General features: G+C 37.8%; 1 long non-coding RNA gene across 1 annotated transcript; it reads left to right on the top strand.

Moving 5' to 3' along the window:
* The first annotated feature begins 4794 nt into the window (after positions 1–4794).
* LOC129349357 (uncharacterized) lies at positions 4795–10735 on the top strand. The gene is made up of 3 exons (XR_008602339.1): positions 4795–5171; positions 7640–7785; positions 10491–10735. It is a non-coding gene; the product is annotated as an uncharacterized LOC129349357 (long non-coding RNA).
* The last annotated feature ends 8616 nt before the right edge of the window (positions 10736–19351 follow it).

Raw genomic sequence — 19351 nt, 5'->3', positions numbered from 1 at the left:
TGAATCCACAATGTAAGCTAATGACAATCTATAGCTGCATCGTGTGATGGCAGCGGTTAGCGAGCTAGCAGCTAATCAGAGCTAGGTGACAAGCTAACTCCAGCGCTACAAGCAGCGTCTCTTTAAAAGTGCTGATCACGATATCAGGCTGAAACATTAGACCCGGGACAGGAAACGAGCTAGAGCTCTGTGTCTTGGAGAGAATTGATTTAGAACTACGTGTGTTAGGGTATTAGTACGTGTCATAGCAAACCCTCGTTAGCACGTTCCGCTAGCTCGGCTAACACTTCCGGTCATGAATGCTTTGTACAATTACCTATAACGTGTTCATTTTTGAACGTATAGTGACAACAAACACAATTTGTGGGAGTCTACAAGCTAGTGGTCCTTAAATACATTTTGTTTCATACTGCAGATTCTTCTGAGTCTCACAAACCACGTTTTAGCCTAAGAGATTACGATAGTTTTACGTTGAAACAGGAAGCTCTGCATCTCTGTACTTGTCGCCAGCTTTGCCTCAAATAATAATAGTGTCGTTACCGCCTGTGTCCGCCAGAGAGCAGTAATGTGTACAGTAAGATAATTTCACAAGACTTGAAGCCTAAATATGCTTAATTTTCTCTGATGGAAGAAAACTAATGAATTCTTTCTGTTTTTAACGTTTCTGGCTGATAATTGAGTCCTTCTGGTGATAATTCTGGTCGGTTATAAGTGTGTATGTGTGTGAAATGAGGCTTTTTATCACTTCTTTTAAAAATTATTTCTATTTTATATTTCCACTTTTCTGTGTTTCTTTTATAAATGGACAATATCCGACCTAAACGTGAGATTTATGTTTAAAATACTATGATTTTAGTTTCTGAGCTCAGATGTGAAAATGTGTTTTGTTTTTTACTTATTTAAAAAAATTCTACTGTATGTTTTCCTTTTTTTGATATTTTTCAAATAGATCAGTAAAAATGTATAAATTTATAAAGAATAATTGGAGATTGGAGGTTTTTTGCATGGATGATTTATATGAAATGTTCTTATCAGTGTTTGGAGTATTTGTGAAATGTTTTAGTAAAATATTGGACTGAAACAGATTTTTATTTTCTATTTCATTTTGATTCTAAACAGCACAGAATCTGAAAGAAAGTGAAATGTAAGAGTTTTTTTGTGTGTGGTTTTTGTCTTTTTTAGGCCATAAAACAAGTTTTACTCGTGTTGTCGTGGTGTTTTGGGCACTAAAAAATGTTTGTTTTTCCACTGACAATAAAGAATCTAATCTAATGGAACCTGTTCTCTGACTGGAGTTCAGGTTTTCGTTGAGTCAGTTTACACTCAGAAAGTCCGATTTTGTCAAAACCTTGTTCCCACAACAACAACAGGAAGCTGCAGAATTTATGCAACAAAAGCCTTTTTTAAAAAAAAAAATCCTCTTCCAGCTTCTGTTGGTTTTAATAAAATGATCTTTTAGTATTTCTCTGTGTTTTCCAGCGTTTTGATTTATAAACCAGGAGCTGCTTCACTGAGGAGAGTCTTTTAGTTCTCAGGTAATATGATGGTGAAGAAAATGTGTTACTGCAGTAAAGATTCCACTGAATTATTATTTGATCCATGAACTTGTCATCAGAATCCCTCAGTTCTTCTCCAGTTTGTTGCTGCTGTCGGGTGAACAGGTGAGCTCCGGGTGAACAGGTGAGCTCCAGGTGAACAGGTGATGTCAGCAGCAGGTCAGTCTGTGATTGGAGCAGTAAAACTCATCTACATTAAATTAAATGTTATGCTAATGTAGATGCACTCATGTGACATAAACTGTGAAGTCCACTCTAAACTGTATTAAGGCTTAGAGCCAGGATTTTTAACTTTTGTATCTCTGTGTTCCAATTTCATTACCAATAAAAAAATCCTTAAAATCATGAAAAATAGTTAAATATCAAACCAAGAGTTGTAGTATGATCAACAGGAGCCAACTGAGTTAGACAGAGTGTAATCTTTTTGCAGTACATAAGAGGGAAGTTATTGAATTTTATTACTAATAAAATAATAAGAAAATAAGAAAAAAATTCCTTAAAATTCAGATTTTTTTATTTAATATCAAACCAAGAGTTGTAGTACGACCAGCAGGAGTCAACTGATGGCTCCAGTGATTTTGGTAACACTACAATGTATAAGAGTGAAGTTATTGAATTTTATTACCAATAACAATTCCTTAAAAGTCAGATTTTGTATTTAATATCAAACCAAGGGTTGTACTGTGACAGTCAGGAGACAACTGATGGCAGCAGCGAGTTTGGTGACACTACAGTACATAAGAGTGAAGTTAATGAATTTTATTACCAATAAAAATTATTTAAAATTCTAATTTTGTACTTAATATCAAACCAAGTGTTGTAGTATGACCAGCAGAAGCCAATTGAAGGTTCCAGTGATTTTGGTGATACTAAAGTAAACAAGAGTGAAGTTATTGAATTTATTACTAATAAAACAATACTAAAATAATGAAAATTTCTTAAAATTCAGATTTTGTATTTAGTGTCAAACCAAGAGTTGTAGTATGAGCAGCAGGAGACAATTGAAGGCTCCAATGATTTTGGTGACGCTACAGTAAACAAGAGTGAAGTTATTGAATTTATTACTAATAAAACAATACTAAAATAATGAAAATTTCTTAAAATTCAGATTTTGTATTTAGTGTCAAACCAAGAATTGTAGTATGACCAGCAGGAGACAATTGATGGCTGCAGTAAATTTGGTGACACTACAGTGTATAAAAGTTAAGTAATTGAATATTTGTCTCTCTTCGCTGTTGCAGCGGTTTTGCTATTTGCAGACGGTCCCTGTTCACTCGTTGCACAGCCGGCTGCTCATAGACATCAGTGCTATTTCTGCAACTTGAAAGACAGCGACTTTTGATAAAACTGGCCTCGTAGCACATTGTCTAGCTTACAGCGATTTGAAAGAGGCATTGTTTATGTTTTTACAACGTATATCTCATGAGTTATTGATGCCGGAAGTCCGAATCTGTGAATATCTTGCCAACTTTACCTAACTCCCATTCATGCATGAATTATGATAACCTCAGTTAGGATTTTTTTTCACCCAATTGTTTTTATTCATCTTTAGGCATGAAAAACAAGGTTTGAACTTTATTTTATTTCAGCCCATTTTTCTAAAAAATATATTTACATGTCCACTGAGATGGCCACCATGCATTTTGCTCTAGAAATATGGATTTAACAAACAAATGGATAAAATGATATACAGTGTATTGAACTGTGAAATGTGATGTGAACTATAAAATAAAATAATTGATGCATAAATAATTCAAACAGCATTGAGGGATTCACTCTCCTGTATAGATTCCCAAGTCTCTCAGATGACATATTTTCAAGAACAGCAGCAGTAATACCATAATTGTGGTCAATGAATTGTAGCTGAAATATAGCTGGTGATGCATGATGTGCACTTTAGTGGACATGAGATTAATCATAATTGCCTCCCAATATAACATCAATACTTGGAAAATTTTGCAATTGCATGACTCCTTAGATGTTCCTCGATGTCACCATATTTTTCTTTCCTGCAAAGGTCTCTTTTTTATAGAAGGCTTGAACAAAAGAAAATGAGCTACTTGGTGTTTCTGGCTGCCTGTCGGCCATCTTGGTTTGACTCTTTTTTTTAAAGAATTTGCAATGGCTAGCCAATCACTGGCAGTGGAAGAAATGATGCAATAGGATCCACTGTAGTGGCTGATGTCCAACTATGCCATCAAAACTCATGCACATACTAGAAAACAGCTTTAGAAGAGCTGCACACTGTCATGACCTCTATGCATGGAAGAGTTAAAGGCATCAATAATGAACACAACACAAATAAATTGCTATCATATTACAATTCTGCATAATACACAGTGGAGAATCACAGTGATATTGTAATAATTGAAGCTATTTTTCTGCTGTTCTATCAAAAGTTGTCAGGAGAGGCAAAGAATTCTAAACTAAATAGTTACAGAGAAGAGGGGGAGAAATAAACTGATTTCAGAATGACGGAATGAGATCTATAACGAATGAAACACAGGTTTCAGGTAGTTTAGCTCCGCCCACTAAGACTGTCTCCGCCTGTCTTCTCTAACGTCCGCAGTTGAGACATAAACTCTGACTTGGTGACACTCAGACTCCCACTGGACTTTCCATTCAATTTACACATTTCTTCATATATGTATCAACACACACACACACACACACACACACACACACACACACACACACACACACACACACAGATAAAACTACCAGAAATATGTACAAAATGGAGCTTTAATGAATCCGTTCATGGAGCTTCTTCATGTTGGTGGAATCACTTACCAGGAAATAGAACCAAAGACACTCATCTACTTCGAGTTCTCTGGTTCATATGCTCAGTAACTGACCTTGTGTGCTTTGTCAGCCTTTCCTCTAATGTGCTGCATTTCTTCAGGGCCAATAAGGAATAATAAGGGTAGGGAGCTGAATGCATCATTGTCAGGAACAGCAGGACACTGAGGAGAACTAAAACACAGGAAGATTCAGTGTGAGCTGTTAGATATTTCATTAAATTCACCAGAGAACTGGACAGTGGATCTTCTACAGCGTTCTTATTGGTCGTATGTTTAGACTCTCTAACCTTCTGAACATGTGCAGAATAATTCAGACCCTGTATGACACAAGAAACATGATTCTGAATGAGAAAATGACTTTTTTTCTCCACTGTACCTCTTTTGACCTTTTAAAAATGAATAAATCAACTGCAGGAAATGCAGGAAAACTTTGCAACAGAAAGAAAATGGACAGAATAGACTTTTATTTCTACCTGGCAGGAAGTGCAGGGAGGAAGTGATGTCATGAAGCAGATACACCTGTGAGCTGCTGCTAATGAAAGAAGCCTGGAGAACAAAGGAGATGAGTGAGAGCACTGGGAGGAACCAGGAGATTTCAGGAGGAACTTCCCAGATTGTGGTCAGTTCTCTTCTAAAGTGTGATATATTAAAGTAAAGTGAGCAGTCTGGAATAAACGGAGTAGATTTAGAATCCAGAAGCAGCTTTTTCCTGCTCTTGAACCACCTGCTGGATATGAACTGATCCCAGGACAGGAGATTCCACCTCTTCAGCTGTTGGGATGTCTGCACCTTCTGTTGGACCCTGGTGGAGGTAAGTTCAGTGTTTTTTTCTGTCCAAATCTCCAGACTTTAGGCTGCATAATCCTCACATTAGCCTCTCCTGCCCTCCTCAGCTCCTCACCTACACTAATTTACACTCCTTTATACTCCCACTCCTCACATTAACTCACCCAAACCTTCAAACTGAACTGAAATGAACCCATCATTTCTTGAACTGACATTATTTGGATTTTTTCCTTCTTTAATTAAGAAGCTTTTAGTGTCACCATCAGGACACTGAAATAGAATCTGTCTTTTCTGCTTCTGTTGACTAAATGGACTTGTGTGTTTGAGATGTTTTTGTGTTTGATGTGTTCTGATTTGGTTTGTGTCTAACCAGGTGTAGATAATGACGTTTAACTGATGGCTACAGTTCTTTCCTGTCTGGTGTGGTTCTCTAGAAACAAACATGAAGCCATCTAGTCCATTTAGTGGGAGTTTAAAGTAGTTTCTGTCTGGTGATGAACTCAGTTTGAACCTTTTAAATGATCTATAGAATAGCTTTACTTTTAATCCGACAACTCGGTAAGGAAAGGATGGTTTTATCTTGCTGACATGTTTCTGCTGCATCTGCAGTCTTCTTCAGAGCGTCAGACGACGTGTTGATGGCGTGTTGATGGCGTGTTGATGATGTGTTGATGGCGTGTTGATGACAGTTTTCTGTTGTCCCTTCTACAGGGCTCTGAATCAGGGCATGGCAGAGCCCTGTCTGATTTTATCACTTGGTGCGAAGACAATTATCTTGATCTTAACGTTACAAAAACAAAAGACATGATAATTGACTTCAGGAAAAAACGTGCAAAACAGGAAGTCAGCATCATAAACAAAGAAGAGGTCGAAATCATAGACACGTACAGATACTTGGGCACAATATTCGACTCCGACCTCAAGTTTGACAAAAACATGGAGGTCATTTCAAAAAAAGGCCAACAACCTATTTACCTGCTGCGGAAACTGAACTCTTTTAATGTATCTAAACCCATTTCATCTGTCTTTTATCGTTCTTTTATTGAGAGTCTTTTAACCTTTTCTTTTATATCATGGTTTCATGGGCTGTCAGTAAAAAACAAAAACACGTTGTCCAGCATAGTTGGGACTTGTGCTAGAGTCATGGATGTGCAGACTACTGACCTACACTCTCTATGGAGCAGGCAGGTGCTCCACAAAGCTAAGAGCATTATTGCACACTCTGACCATGTACTGACACACAGGTTTGTGTTGATGCCCTCTGGGAGGCGCTATCTCACTCCATCTCTTTTATTCCTTCCGCCATTAGGCTTTTAAATGACAGTGACCGTGTTGTTTTATAGTTTTACATGTAGTTTTAAATGTAGTGAGGTATATATTGATATTGTTGCACTTTGTCACTGTTGCACTTTATTGCTGAACCCTGACTATTGACAGATCCAAGTCAAATGTATGTGGAATGTGTGTTTCATGTCCTGTCCTGCTGCGATCCATGTCTGCAAACTGAATTGCCCCTAGGGGATAAATAAAGTTTTCTGAATCTGAATCTGAAAATGACAAAACAAAGAAATCTCAGGTAGCTCTACTTAACATCTAAAAATTCAGGTCTTATAGACATGCTTATTCAAACAATAACAAGCAAAAATAGCTAATTTAGCATTTAATTACATAATCTGAATACCCATTTTCTGGTTATTCTTGAGTCAGTAGAAATAATCTCAACCTTTTGCAAACGGTGGTCACATACAACTGTAAGTTCAAGAACTGTGGTAGTGAGTCACATGTGATGACGTGTTTTCTCATTATGGGATGTATGGGTTCTGTTGTCCCTCAGATATATGGAATGCTGATTATGTCTTCATTTTTATCGTCTGTTTTTTGTGTATGTTTTGTTTTTGTTTGTTTTAGTTTTTTCTCTTTGTTTTTGGCTTGTTGTTTTCCTTTGTTTATGGCCCATATGGGATATTGGTAGTGTGTGAGTGAGTTCTGATGTGTTTTTCCTCCTCCTGTCTGTCTTTATCATCGGTTATGATGCTGGTCGGTTCTAATAGTGTTCTAACTGGTAGTTTGTGTTCTGTGGATGTTCTGATGTCCAGAGGAGGTTCTGGTCCGTTCTAATAGTGTTCTAACTGGTAGTTTGTGTTCTGTGGATGTTCTGATGTCCAGAGGAGGTTCTGGTCCGTTCTAATAGTGTTCTAACTGGTAGTTTGTGTTCTGTGGGTGTTCTGATGTCCAGAGGAGGTTCTGGTCCGTTCTAATAGTGTTCTAACTGGTAGTTTGTGTTCTGTGGATGTTCTGATGTCCAGAGGAGGTTCTGGTCCGTGTGTGTGGGTTTCCTGTAAACTGTTATTTTCATGCTGCTGTCTTCTCTGTGGTGAATGTTCATGTCCAGGAATGAAATGGTCTGGTTTATTTCCTCTTCCTGTGTGGATTGTATGTTTCCCGTGTCGTCCATGTTGTTCAGATGATCAGTGAGTTCTTGTGTGTGTCCAGATTTTATTATTTCCAGGATGTCGTGGACGTATCTTCTCCAGAGTGTGGGTCTGCAGAGCGGGGATGGCTTTGGTTTCCAGGTCCTCCATGAAAAAGTTACTCATTATGGCTGAAAGTGGATCTTTTTTTCAACTTTATTTTACCAGGTAAGATCAGATGAGAACAGTTTCTCCTTTACAATGATGACCTGGCCAGATGTGTCATTGCTAAACCTGGTTTCTGACTGTAGATTATTCCTTTCAACTGAAAACAGGTGGATTTGGCAATAAACCGGAGTAATGTGATGATGTCGTCTACTGGGAGGTTTGTGTGTTCTTTCAGTGTCCTGTCCTTCATGAGTCGTTCCTGTACGATGTGTAATGTGACGTCTACGGGGTTTTAGTGATGAATGAAACTACGTCATGTCATATGAATATCTCCTCTTTTTCTACTGTGATATGGTTTAGTTCTTGTCCAGTTGTTTGGAGTTCTTGCAGTGATGTTGTGATGTACCAAGGAGGGGTTTGATGATTTCTACCAGAGCTTTATAAAGGTTGTAGGTGACTGATCTGATGCTGTCCACTATGGGGTGCAGTGCAGTGTCTTTTTGTGTATTTTGGGTGTTCCATATATCTGGGGGGGGTAACATTGGATGTGGGTATCAGATGGTTTTATGCTTCCTGTGTTTTTAGGGTCCTTTGCTTTTGTTCTATGGGATGTTTTTTTTTCCAGTATTTCATTAAATTATCTGCTGCAGAGAGAAAAGGAATAAAAGGAGACAGAAATGAGGGCAAATGTGTTCAAAACAAGTTAAAACATCATGCAAAATGCCTCAAAACCTGCTCAAAAACAATAAAAACTGACTGAAATGACTCAAAAGCTCGAAATTTGTCTAAACAAGTTACAATATTGTGCAAAATACCTCAAAGCAAGATAAAAAACTGACTTGAAATTCTTTGAAAAGACTAAAAAAAATCTAAATTTGTCAAAAACAACTTAAAATATTGTACAAAATTCCTCAAAACATAAAAACTGACTTAAATATGTCTGAAATGACTTAAAAGCTCAAAATTTGTCCAAAACAAGTTAAAAATATTTGTCTCATAACCAAAATGTATCATGACCTGCTCAAAATGATAAAAACTGACTTGAAAATGTCTGAAATGACTTAAAAGCTTAAAATTCAACCAAAATGACTTAGAATTTGCCCAAAACTAATTAAAGTTCTGCACAAAATCACTGAAAACTTCAGTCTTGACTCATAATGTGTCCAAATGCATAAAGTTCCTGCTGTTGGGCCTGAATTTTAATACAGGTGTAACCAGGTGGTAAACAGAGGCAAGTAAATATCCTGAAAACCACTGAAATCCCTGTTTGTGACTCTTCTGCTGATTGTCGTTTTGGACAGCAGGGGGCGTATTGTTATTGTTGTATTGGGGGTAGTTTTGAGGTCAAAGGGCAAGATACTGGAAGTGGTGGGAACAGAACAAAGGGTTACTGGTTACTGTGGGACAGTAAGAAAATGTAAATAATACCGTGCTATGAAAGACTGAATTATGAAATACAGTGACTGGGTGGTAAATAGTTTGTTATTTGCATTAAAAATCCACTTTATGTCCGTGTACTGTGCTGAGGAGTAGCGACAGTTAGAGCAGTGGTTCCCAACCTGTTTGGCTTGGAGCCCCCCCTATAAGCTGCACTCCAGCCCCCAGCGGGCGTAACTCCATCTTTAGCAGAGAAACGAAGCTCCAGCAGTGTTTGTCCATCATACATGAGCAGCGACTTGATTTGTTGAGTGCCGAGGGTGAACTACAATAAAATCATCAACAAAACTGACAGTGAGAGACAAGCTGCCACACACACTGGCACCATCTTGACCCAAGCTGATCAATCATGATGTTCTTAGTTCCATGAAATATGAATGTATTATTATATGCATTGTGTTTTTGTGTTGGTTAATGATGAGATATTTCTAACTGCTTTTGTGTTACTGCAGTATGTGTTTAGAACAGAGGCTTATAGAGGGCAGTGTGGTAACTGTGGGTTTTATTTGCCCACTAGGTGCCACAGCCGTATGTTTCTGTTTTTAGTACTATTTCTGGTGCTGTTTCTCATATTTCTACTAATGTGTTGCGCCATAGGTTTTTGTAAAACACAATTCATTGTATAAATTCTATTAGATGTAAAGAACTTGGGAAACAAAGAACCCCCACAAATTTAATTTGAAGTATTGGTTTCTGATTTAACCCGGCTTCAAATCTAATGTTAGATTCAGTGTTAAATCCACAAACAGAGAGACTTTTGGTGACTTTTCAGAGCGTATTTTAACATAAACTCAGACTTTTGATAGGGCTGGGCGATAAATCGATTTTATCGATTAATTCGAGTTTGTACTTAATGTCAATTTGTTTTTATGAAAATCGACTTTCTCATCAACATCCGCCACCAGCGCCTGCCTGCTGGGCTCCTGTAGTTCAGAGTGCGCCCACTGCGGGCTGCAGCTCATTTGCATTAAGTAGACTGGACTCCAGCGTGAGGAGATTAGGTAGGGGGCAAAAAAAAAAAATTGGGTGAATCGGGATTTTTTGTGAAAAAATCGGAGACTTTTTTTTAAGGCCATATCGCCCAGCCCTAACTTTTGATGACTTTTCTGTTTGTATTTTAACATAAACTCAGACTTTTATTGACTTTTCAGAGTGTATTTTAACATAAACTCAGACTTTTATTGGCTTTTCAGAGCGTATTTTAACATAAACTTAGACTTTTATTGACTCTTCAGAGCGTATTTTAACATAAACTCAGACTTTTATTGGCTTTTCAGAGCGTATTTTAACATTCGGAGCTCTAACTCAGACTTTCCTCTCTTCTCCAGCATTAAAACTTTGTCTGCAGAGAGAAAAGAACGACTCCGTTTTTTGCCAGACTGGAGGATGTTGGAGGGAGTCTGTTAATCTCTCTGGACCTGACATTTGAAAACCTCCACCTCTCCTCACCCTCCCAGCCCACTGATGTGAGGAAATCCAGCTCTGAACAGACTGAACTCCTAAATCCCTCCTGGAAGTTTCACCCTGAACAGACAACTGCAACGCCGTGGTAACGGGCAGATTACAGGTAACAGGTGTAAACTGTTAGTAACACTCAGAGTCACGTGATGCTGCTCCGTTTATGTAGCGAGGCAGAAAATAAGGACGGGAAGCCGCCACATTTAACAGATCAGAGTTTCCACAGACCAACAGTTCACTCTATTTATGCACTCTGAGAGGAAATTTATCGCTTATTTCTGTCAACCAAACTGGGTCAACATCATAATGTAGCATCAACTTCACATCACGTGGAATTTACACTGGAATTTATAAAGAAGCTGAGAGAAAACTGAATTCAAGTTGAGCTAATTTAACCTTCCTGTTGTCTTCATTTACAGGCACCAAAAAATATTGTTACCTTGTCTGAAAAAAAATCAGCAAAAAAAATCCCCAAATTTCTGAAAATCTTGCAAAACCTTCAGGAAGAAAATTCCAATAATTCCTTAAAAGTTTCCTTTAAAAGTTTTATTCATAAAAAATTTCCTAAATTTGGCAAGAAAAATCTTGTAAATATATTTAAAAAATGAGTAAAAATCTTCCAAAAAAATCCTAAAAATATCCAGTGATTTTATTTTATATATATATATATATATATATATATATATATATATATATATATATATATATATATATATATATATATATATATATATATATATATTTCAATAAAACTTGTAATGCTGTCTTTAAGAGCATTCATAAAAAATTCTGCGAAATTTGCTGGATTTTAGTTTATTTTGTTGTGAATGTTATTCACAAAGGGGCTGCACAGTGGCGTAGTGGTTAGCACTTTCGCCTTGCAGCGAGAAGGTCCCTGGTTCGCGTCCCGGCTTTCCCGGGATCTTTCTGCATGGAGTTTGCATGTTCTCCCTGTGCATGCGTGGGTTTTCTCCGGGTACTCCGGCTTCCTCCCACAGTCCAAAAATATGCTGAGGTTAATTGATCATTCTAAATTGCCCGTAGGTGTGAATGTGAGAGTGATTGTTTGTCTTTGTATGTGGCCCTGCGACAGACTGGTGACCTGTCTAGGGTGTCCCCTGCCTTCACCTGAGTCAGCTGGGATAGGCTCCAGCCCCCCCCCCGCGACCCTAGTGAGGATTAAGCGGTGTATAGATAATGGATGGATGGATGGATGTTATTCACAAACATTTTAACATTTCTTTGAACTGTAAACTGTCTGAAAATGACAAAAAAGATGAAACTTGGTGCAAAATTACTGACAAATTTCTCCTAATGAGATCAAACTTTGACAAACTGACTTGAAATTATCTGAAATTACCCATGATTTGTCCAAAAAGATTAAGAATTTGTGCATAAGTGGATTAAAAAGTGAATTCAAATTGAAGTGAATTCAAACTGAGGTATCTCTATTCTTCTATTTGCTTGTTTGGACTCAACAATTAAGACAATTTCACCAATTTTACTCAAGATTTGGCAAAAGTTCAACTAAAATAACTGGAAACTGTTCAAAATGAATCCAAATGACTTGATTTGCTCAAAAAAGCGGAATCTTTGTGCAAAATGATCCAAAAACTTTTTCTAATTGACTAAATTGTATAAAATTACCCAAACATTTGCCCAAAAAGATTCAAAATGTATGCAATAAGTTGATGTGATCTTCTTGTTAAGCACATTTAACTTCTAGAATTAGGGTTAGGGCTTTAGGAATCTAACGTTCCTAAAACTGAAACGTTGTCCATCCTCCAGACGGATCTAAGACCCGACCGGCCTCTGGGGCGGCGTTTGGTGAAGTTATCTCTGGAGGCTGCTGGAGGATAAATGTGGAGATCTGCAGATAGAAGCCAAGAAGATGGACGGAGCTGGAGAGGAAGAAGATCTACAGTGGTGTTCAAAATAATAGCAGTCCCACATCACTTTATCAGGACCGTCAGTGTTGATTTAACTTATTTCTGTAAGTTATACCTTGAAAAAAGAAACGGGGTGTTGGGGGGAGGAGGGGAGCAGGGCCGTGCAGAGACCTTTGGAGGGGCAGGTGCTCAAAGTTAAAAGGGGGCACATGGAGCAAGAATTTGAAACATCATACAGAAACATACCTCATAATACAAGGTGCAGCAGTGGCTAAGTCTCAGGACTGCTGATCAGAAGGTCATTGGTTCAAACTCTGACCTGTGATGTAGTGTATGTGAGAAAAATTATTATTTTGAAGCTGAATTTACATCACCATTAGACACTGGACTGTTTAACTGTGGCTACTCTTCCTGGAGTCCTTGCTTTTAAATTTCATACCTTTTCCAGACATGTACTGTAGAGCCACGGATTTGCTCCATGGTGCTGATTCATAATCTGCCCTTTATTATTCGTAGTGCTAATAATAAGTTTAAAAACAATTAAATGATATAGGAATCATGTATTTAAATGTATTTGTACTTTTATTCAGTTTGACTATCCACTTTGCGCAGGACAGCAACGTTCTAAAAGTTTTATATATTATATTTATGCATATTATATTTAATTTGTCTATATATACAAATGTTATCAACAAGTACTGATATCTTTAAATGAGAAGTTGAGAAAATCACAATTCAAATTCTTCTAATTATTATTGTATTTATACTGCAATAGTCCAAAATTATGTGAAAATGCATGTACGTAGTTTCAGTGAAATAACATAACCTCTGTCTCATTGCCTCTAGAAACAGGAAACACACTGCAACTCACTGACAGTAAAATAACACATCTCTCTGATGCACTTTGCCCATGACAACAGAAACATACAGAAACAAAAAGAAGCCTGGCAGACTTTATCCTCTCAGCAGCTGTGGGGTTAACTAGCGGCTAGAACTGATGACAGGTGTGTGTTAGAGTCAGACACACACACACAGGATGCTCACTTCATCAGTCATCTTGCAAAAATACACCGTACATAAACGAATCCCGCTGCAGAACCTCCTCTCCATCAGGACCATCAGTTGTTGATGTCCTCCCTCGGGTCTCCGGTTTCTAGACTAGCGGCGCTAGCGCAGAGCTACAGGGAACATCTGGACCCCTCAGAGCAGTGGGGGACGTCTACGTAGATCACGTGACCGACCGACGGTAGATCTGAATTATTTTTAGTTTTGTTTTATTTATTATTTTGGTCCTCAGAGACTTTTACACACACACACACACACACACACACACACACACACACACACACACACACACACACACACACACACACACACACACACACACACTTACAAATAAAAACAAAATTAAATAGAATTTAAAAAAACAACTTTGACAACAGGGCACTTTGGGCATCAAGGAGCAAAGGGGCAGGTGCTTCGGCCCCCTCCGCCTCCCCCCACCCCCCTCCGCCTCCCCTGCTGAAGAAATACCATAATCTTGGGATTAATCAAAAATAAAACCCTAACTCTATGATATACAAGAACTGTCGACCTCACCTGTTGTCTAAACGGGACAAACAACAGTATTTCAACCCCAACTTAATTATTGACAAAACAATATAGAAAACAGCGGCGGACTACTTCCAGCTGCGGAGGGACACCCTTTTCCAGCTAGCTGCAATCTGACGCAGTGACGCAGCAGAGTGCAACTGACCAGGGCGGAGGGATACGTCATTCTGCTGGGAGAAGAGACACCAGCGAGGAGGTAAGTTATCTTCTGAAAGTGCTTTTGAGTTTTTGTTGATAAAATTTAATAACAATGGCAGTTTCTTCTGTGATAAAATGGAATAAAATCAGCACATTGACAGAGCTTTGCGAATATGACTACATTTCCGTGTTTTTCTCTATGCTAATCCATCGTGTTAATCAAAGTTTGAAATGGCGGATTAGTAAATTACACCACTGTTGTCCATGGCGGACATTTTAGTTGAGGGGCGTTCATTTAGGTTAGAAATGCTTCCAACGAGACAGGAGCAATACAAAAAAAACTTTGGAATTCAACATTTGCCTGCAAGCAACTTCTGGCTAACGTTACCCTTTTGTTAGCTAGCTAGTTTGCACACAGTTAAAGTTGTGCCGGTATGCCCGCGAAACTGAGCCCCCCTCCCCTCCCCGGATCAAAAGGGCCGCTATTTGTCTATTTGTCCATCTGCTCAAGTTTTAACTTGTGAAATAACAAGTTAATGAAGTCTAAAGACTTGGACGCTTATATTTACTGCATATAGTCAACGTATTTGTCGATGGTCCGAGTGTTTGAGGGGAGGCATTTGTGTTTGTACGGCGTATAGTAATGAAACGAGCTGAAATACTGTGAATTTCTTGCATTCACGCTGTTTATCTACCATCGCTCTCTCTCTCTGTATTCATCCTCTTGCTCGCTCTATCACAACAGAGCTCCTCTACCGCAGCTGCTCTGGGGATGAAGATCTCTGTCAGGGTGCAGCACTGTCTGAACTGTGTGGCTTGTCTAGTTTATCTTACTCTACTTTTACTACTTACCCTACAGTCTACTGTTAATCTGGTGGTTATTAAATTGATTATTCCATAAAAGGTCAGAAAATAATATTGATGTAGTTCTTTTTTTTAAATTCCAAAATATTTTTATTGTTTTTCACATGAAAATATCAGTACATTTGTATAAATCAATGGCTCACAAGGTCTTCTTAACCCTCTGACTATGTTCAAAAACAACATCCATTCAGTTTGTTTGTGGCCATTTTTGGCTCCCAACATACTGAGTCTGTAATTTTTTTAGATTTTTTATCTTTTTTGCTACTTTTACTGCATAAAGTTTTTAACTAACATCAATTCTTATCATACATATAAAATATTCATTTATTTTAATATTTTTAACCCTTCAAATGCCAGTTTGTTTGCACAAAGCACTTGTTGAAAAACAACCTCAGAAATGACCATTATCTATATTCCCAGTGCTATCGGTTTTTCTGGTTTTATTAATAGCACAGTCTGAGATATGTAATTCATTAACAGCAACACTGATTATGATGCATTATTATTTTTGAGCATAGAGAGGGTTAGCCTAACCCTAACCCTTCCTCTCAGCGTGTTCGTGGCCAAAAATGGCCACCCCGTTTGTAAAATTTATATATATTTTTTAAAAATTCCACTTTCATCAGCTTAATTTTTCAAATTTGCATCAGTTGTGATCATGAAAACCAAAATTTCATTCAAATTCAGAATTTTAACCCTTTAAATGCCTTTTAGATCACATAATGCTAATGATCTAAAAGGGGAGAAACGCATAAAATCACATTTTTTAACCAACTAATACATGCTTCCTGATTTAGTTTTTAAGCATAATTGCAGCTATATAAATGTCAAAAAACAAAAAAACTCCCTCTCAGCGTGTTTGTGGCCAAAAATGGCCACCCCCTGTTTGCAGTCTCAAAATGCTTTAAAATTAATATATATAAAAATATTTTTCCACTTTTACCAACTTGATTTTTAAAATTTGCATCAGTTCTGGCCATGAAAACCAAAAACCAGAATTTTGACCCTTTAAATGCCTGTTAGACAACATAATGATTTATAAAGGGAGAAAAGCACAAAATCACTTTTTTAAATAAAAATAATACATGCTGCCTGATTAATTTTGCTAAATGTTTGTCAATAATTAGCAGTATCAATGATTTTTATGCATCATTAACTTTTTTGTGCACTGACAAAAAAAAGAAGAAAACTACCACCTAGTGTTTTTAGAAAATGCAGTAAAAAAAAAAAACGCATTATTTTCTACTTTCAACAGTCAAGTTTTTAAAATTAGAATCAGTCTTGACCACGAAATCCAAAATTTCTTTCAGCTTCAGAATTTTAAATCTTTAAATTTGATTTGAGAAAAAAATGCACAATACTTGTTTACTTTGAAAAACAACAACATTTATTTTTATAGAGGGGTGGTACTGGATTGAAATGCAGGGTCTCTTTATTAGTGGGAAACCAAAGAATTTTCCCATTATGAGATATCCATTCAGCCGCCAGCTCCTCTGTATCTGCCATTACCTGTGGCTGTGTTTTTTTGTTTAACCGCTGTGTCTGTATTGTCCTCACCCCCTGAGGAGGAAGAATCAGGTACTGGCTGGTACTCCTCATCATCAGTAGAGTGGTGCTGTCATCCTCTGAGGAGGATGTGTTCTCATCTTCACGAGAGGATGTGTCCTCATCTTTGGTAGATGTCGTCTCTTCAAGTGCAGTGGATTTCTCCCCATCTTCGCTCTCTGATCGCATCACAAACTCAAGTGCTTGAAGCAGTGAATATGACCTTCTCGCCATCTTGCCAGAGTAAAAATGATCTGGGAGCTGTTGGGCTGCTGATAGCATTAGTACTGACTGCACCTGCATAAAGTCCAGGACAGATTTCTAAACAGTGTTGTAGATTGTTTTTGTTTGCCCTGCAGCTGCATCTTTGCAAGATGTCCTGTTATTTTTTTTTTTGGAGACTAGATATTTGGGTGTCTGAGGTCTATTCTGTAGTTGTGTGTGGCACTTTTTATGAAAACAACAAAGCTACAGTTGCTTTCAACATGTGCATCAAAGTCAAGTTTGCCTGGGACACTCAAAGCTCAACAGCCTGCATCAGCAGAAATTCACTGCAAGCTGGATCTAAGATGCAATAATTTATTTCTCTCTACATTTTTTTGTGCTGCAATTTCATGTACAGACACACTTTTCATTATCTGACATCCTTAAGATCACACCTGTGTCAGAATTGTGTCATTCATTTACTCCATTGGAGGGCAGTAAGTCATCATACGCCCCTATTGGAAACTAAGAATATTACATGAAATTGCTCCTTTGGCCAAAAATAGACAAATGACATAATCTGGTAGAAAACATTAAAAACTACAATTTTGAAATGTTGAGTTAGGAATGAAAGCAATTTTACCCAACTTGTATGCTTTAGTACTGTGAATAACAAGGAATGAAAAAATGTAGTTTACATGGGTTTCAATTGGCCAAAAATGGCCACGATGGAGCCAAGAGGTACAATTGTATGTATACAGTATATGAGCTGAAGATGAGCTAAGAGCTGCAGTTGAAAATTGAAAGATCTGAAAAGAATCCAGACCCCAAGGAAATTTCATTCCATTTGCATTAACACAGCTGAAATGGTCAAAAAAAGAAAGCAAAATTGATTCACATTATCCTTTTTCAAAACATGCAGCTCATTTTGGGTTTTTTTCTCTTGCAGTTGTATAAAGCAGCCATTTCATCAAGCAGGAGGTTGACCCTTCAAAGTGTTATGCAGCGCCTTGATAAAGAGGTATGTATAGCGTGAATTTGTCAGTGTGAACTGTAGTGAACTAGTATTGCATGAGCTCACTTTTGTCTAACTTTATGTAGGACACAAATCAGAATAGGAGGACAGCTGCCCTTCTTGGTGGTCGGAGGATAACAAACGAGGAAGACCAACGTCAGGATGTAAGAAAATTAACATGTTTATATTAATCATTGACTAGATTTACTGATATTCATTTTAAACAAAAGTAAACATTCTTTTTTCCCCACAACATTGCAGAACCTTTTTCATTACCACTTTCAGTTTTTATTAGGTCACCTGAGGCAAATTGAAGGACCTAAATTAATTACAAATTTTAAAGATCCCCGGCTGCCCAGAATCCTATCCAGATATGGTAGAATCCAATACACTTTGTGGATGGAAGGGTCCAGGCCCCAGGGTTTCACATTTGGCAAAGTTTATTTCCCTTATCTATAGTAATCGTAACCTTGATGCCCTAGAAATTAAGATCTTGATAAGTTTGTGAAGTTTGCATTCAATCCTCAAGTAATGAAGCCGCTAAAGTGGTGACAAAACCCACACCCACTCCACACACACATCTCTGAATTAAAAACATTGGCTTAATCTCTGATGGAGCTGAAAAAATCTGACCCACCAGCATTAGGTGTTTGCTTCTTACATGACTGTAGCAGCATAAATCCTAAAATCACGCACTTTGTTGAACATAAATTGATTTAGTTATGTGGTATACCATTCAAAACGTGGATTCGTATTTTTTTTTCCATAAACAACAAAACTGACTACATCAAAAATTCAGGTGACCGTCAAGTGCCACGGGCCGTCTTGTTTTTGTTTTGTTTAAGCTTTGCTCTCCATGCTTGTTGCCGGCTCCTCAGTACCTTCAAGGTAGGTAGTCCAGCGCTGCAACTCAATGACAGGAACTAAAATGGGGTCGTGTGGGGATCTTTCTTGCACTCATCTCATCTGTCGTCGTCTCTGAGCCCAGCCAGCCTCCAGTTGCGGGCCAATATTAATCTTTTACTGTAATATTTTCTCTAATATTCATCTTTTACTGCAAAATTTTAGCTCTAACATTCACATTTTACTGCAGTATTTTTGCTCTAATATTCATCTTTTACTGCAGTATTTTAGCTTTAATATTCGCATTTTTCTGTAGTATTTTCATCTTTTTTGCAGTATTTTAGCTCTAATATTCACATTTTACTGCAGTATTTTAGCTCTAATATTCATCATTTACTGCAGTGTTTTAGCTCTAATATTCATCCAGAGTCTCCGTCTCTCTCTCTGTGTCTGTCTCTCTGTCTGTGTCTCTCTTTCTCTGTCTGTTGTGTCTGTCTCTGTCTTTCTCTGTCTCTCTCTGTGTATCTCTCTGTCTATCTCTCTGTCTGTCCCCCTCTCTGTCAGTCTGTCTGTCTCTGTCTGTCTGTGTCTCTCTGTCTGTCTCTCTCCCTCTCTGTCTGTG

Source organism: Amphiprion ocellaris, chromosome 7 (genome assembly GCF_022539595.1).
Source record: "Amphiprion ocellaris isolate individual 3 ecotype Okinawa chromosome 7, ASM2253959v1, whole genome shotgun sequence".
NCBI classification, from domain to species: Eukaryota; Metazoa; Chordata; class Actinopteri; family Pomacentridae; genus Amphiprion; species Amphiprion ocellaris.
Note: the sequence above shows the minus strand (reverse complement) of the source record. Positions and strands in the feature narration are given on the sequence as shown.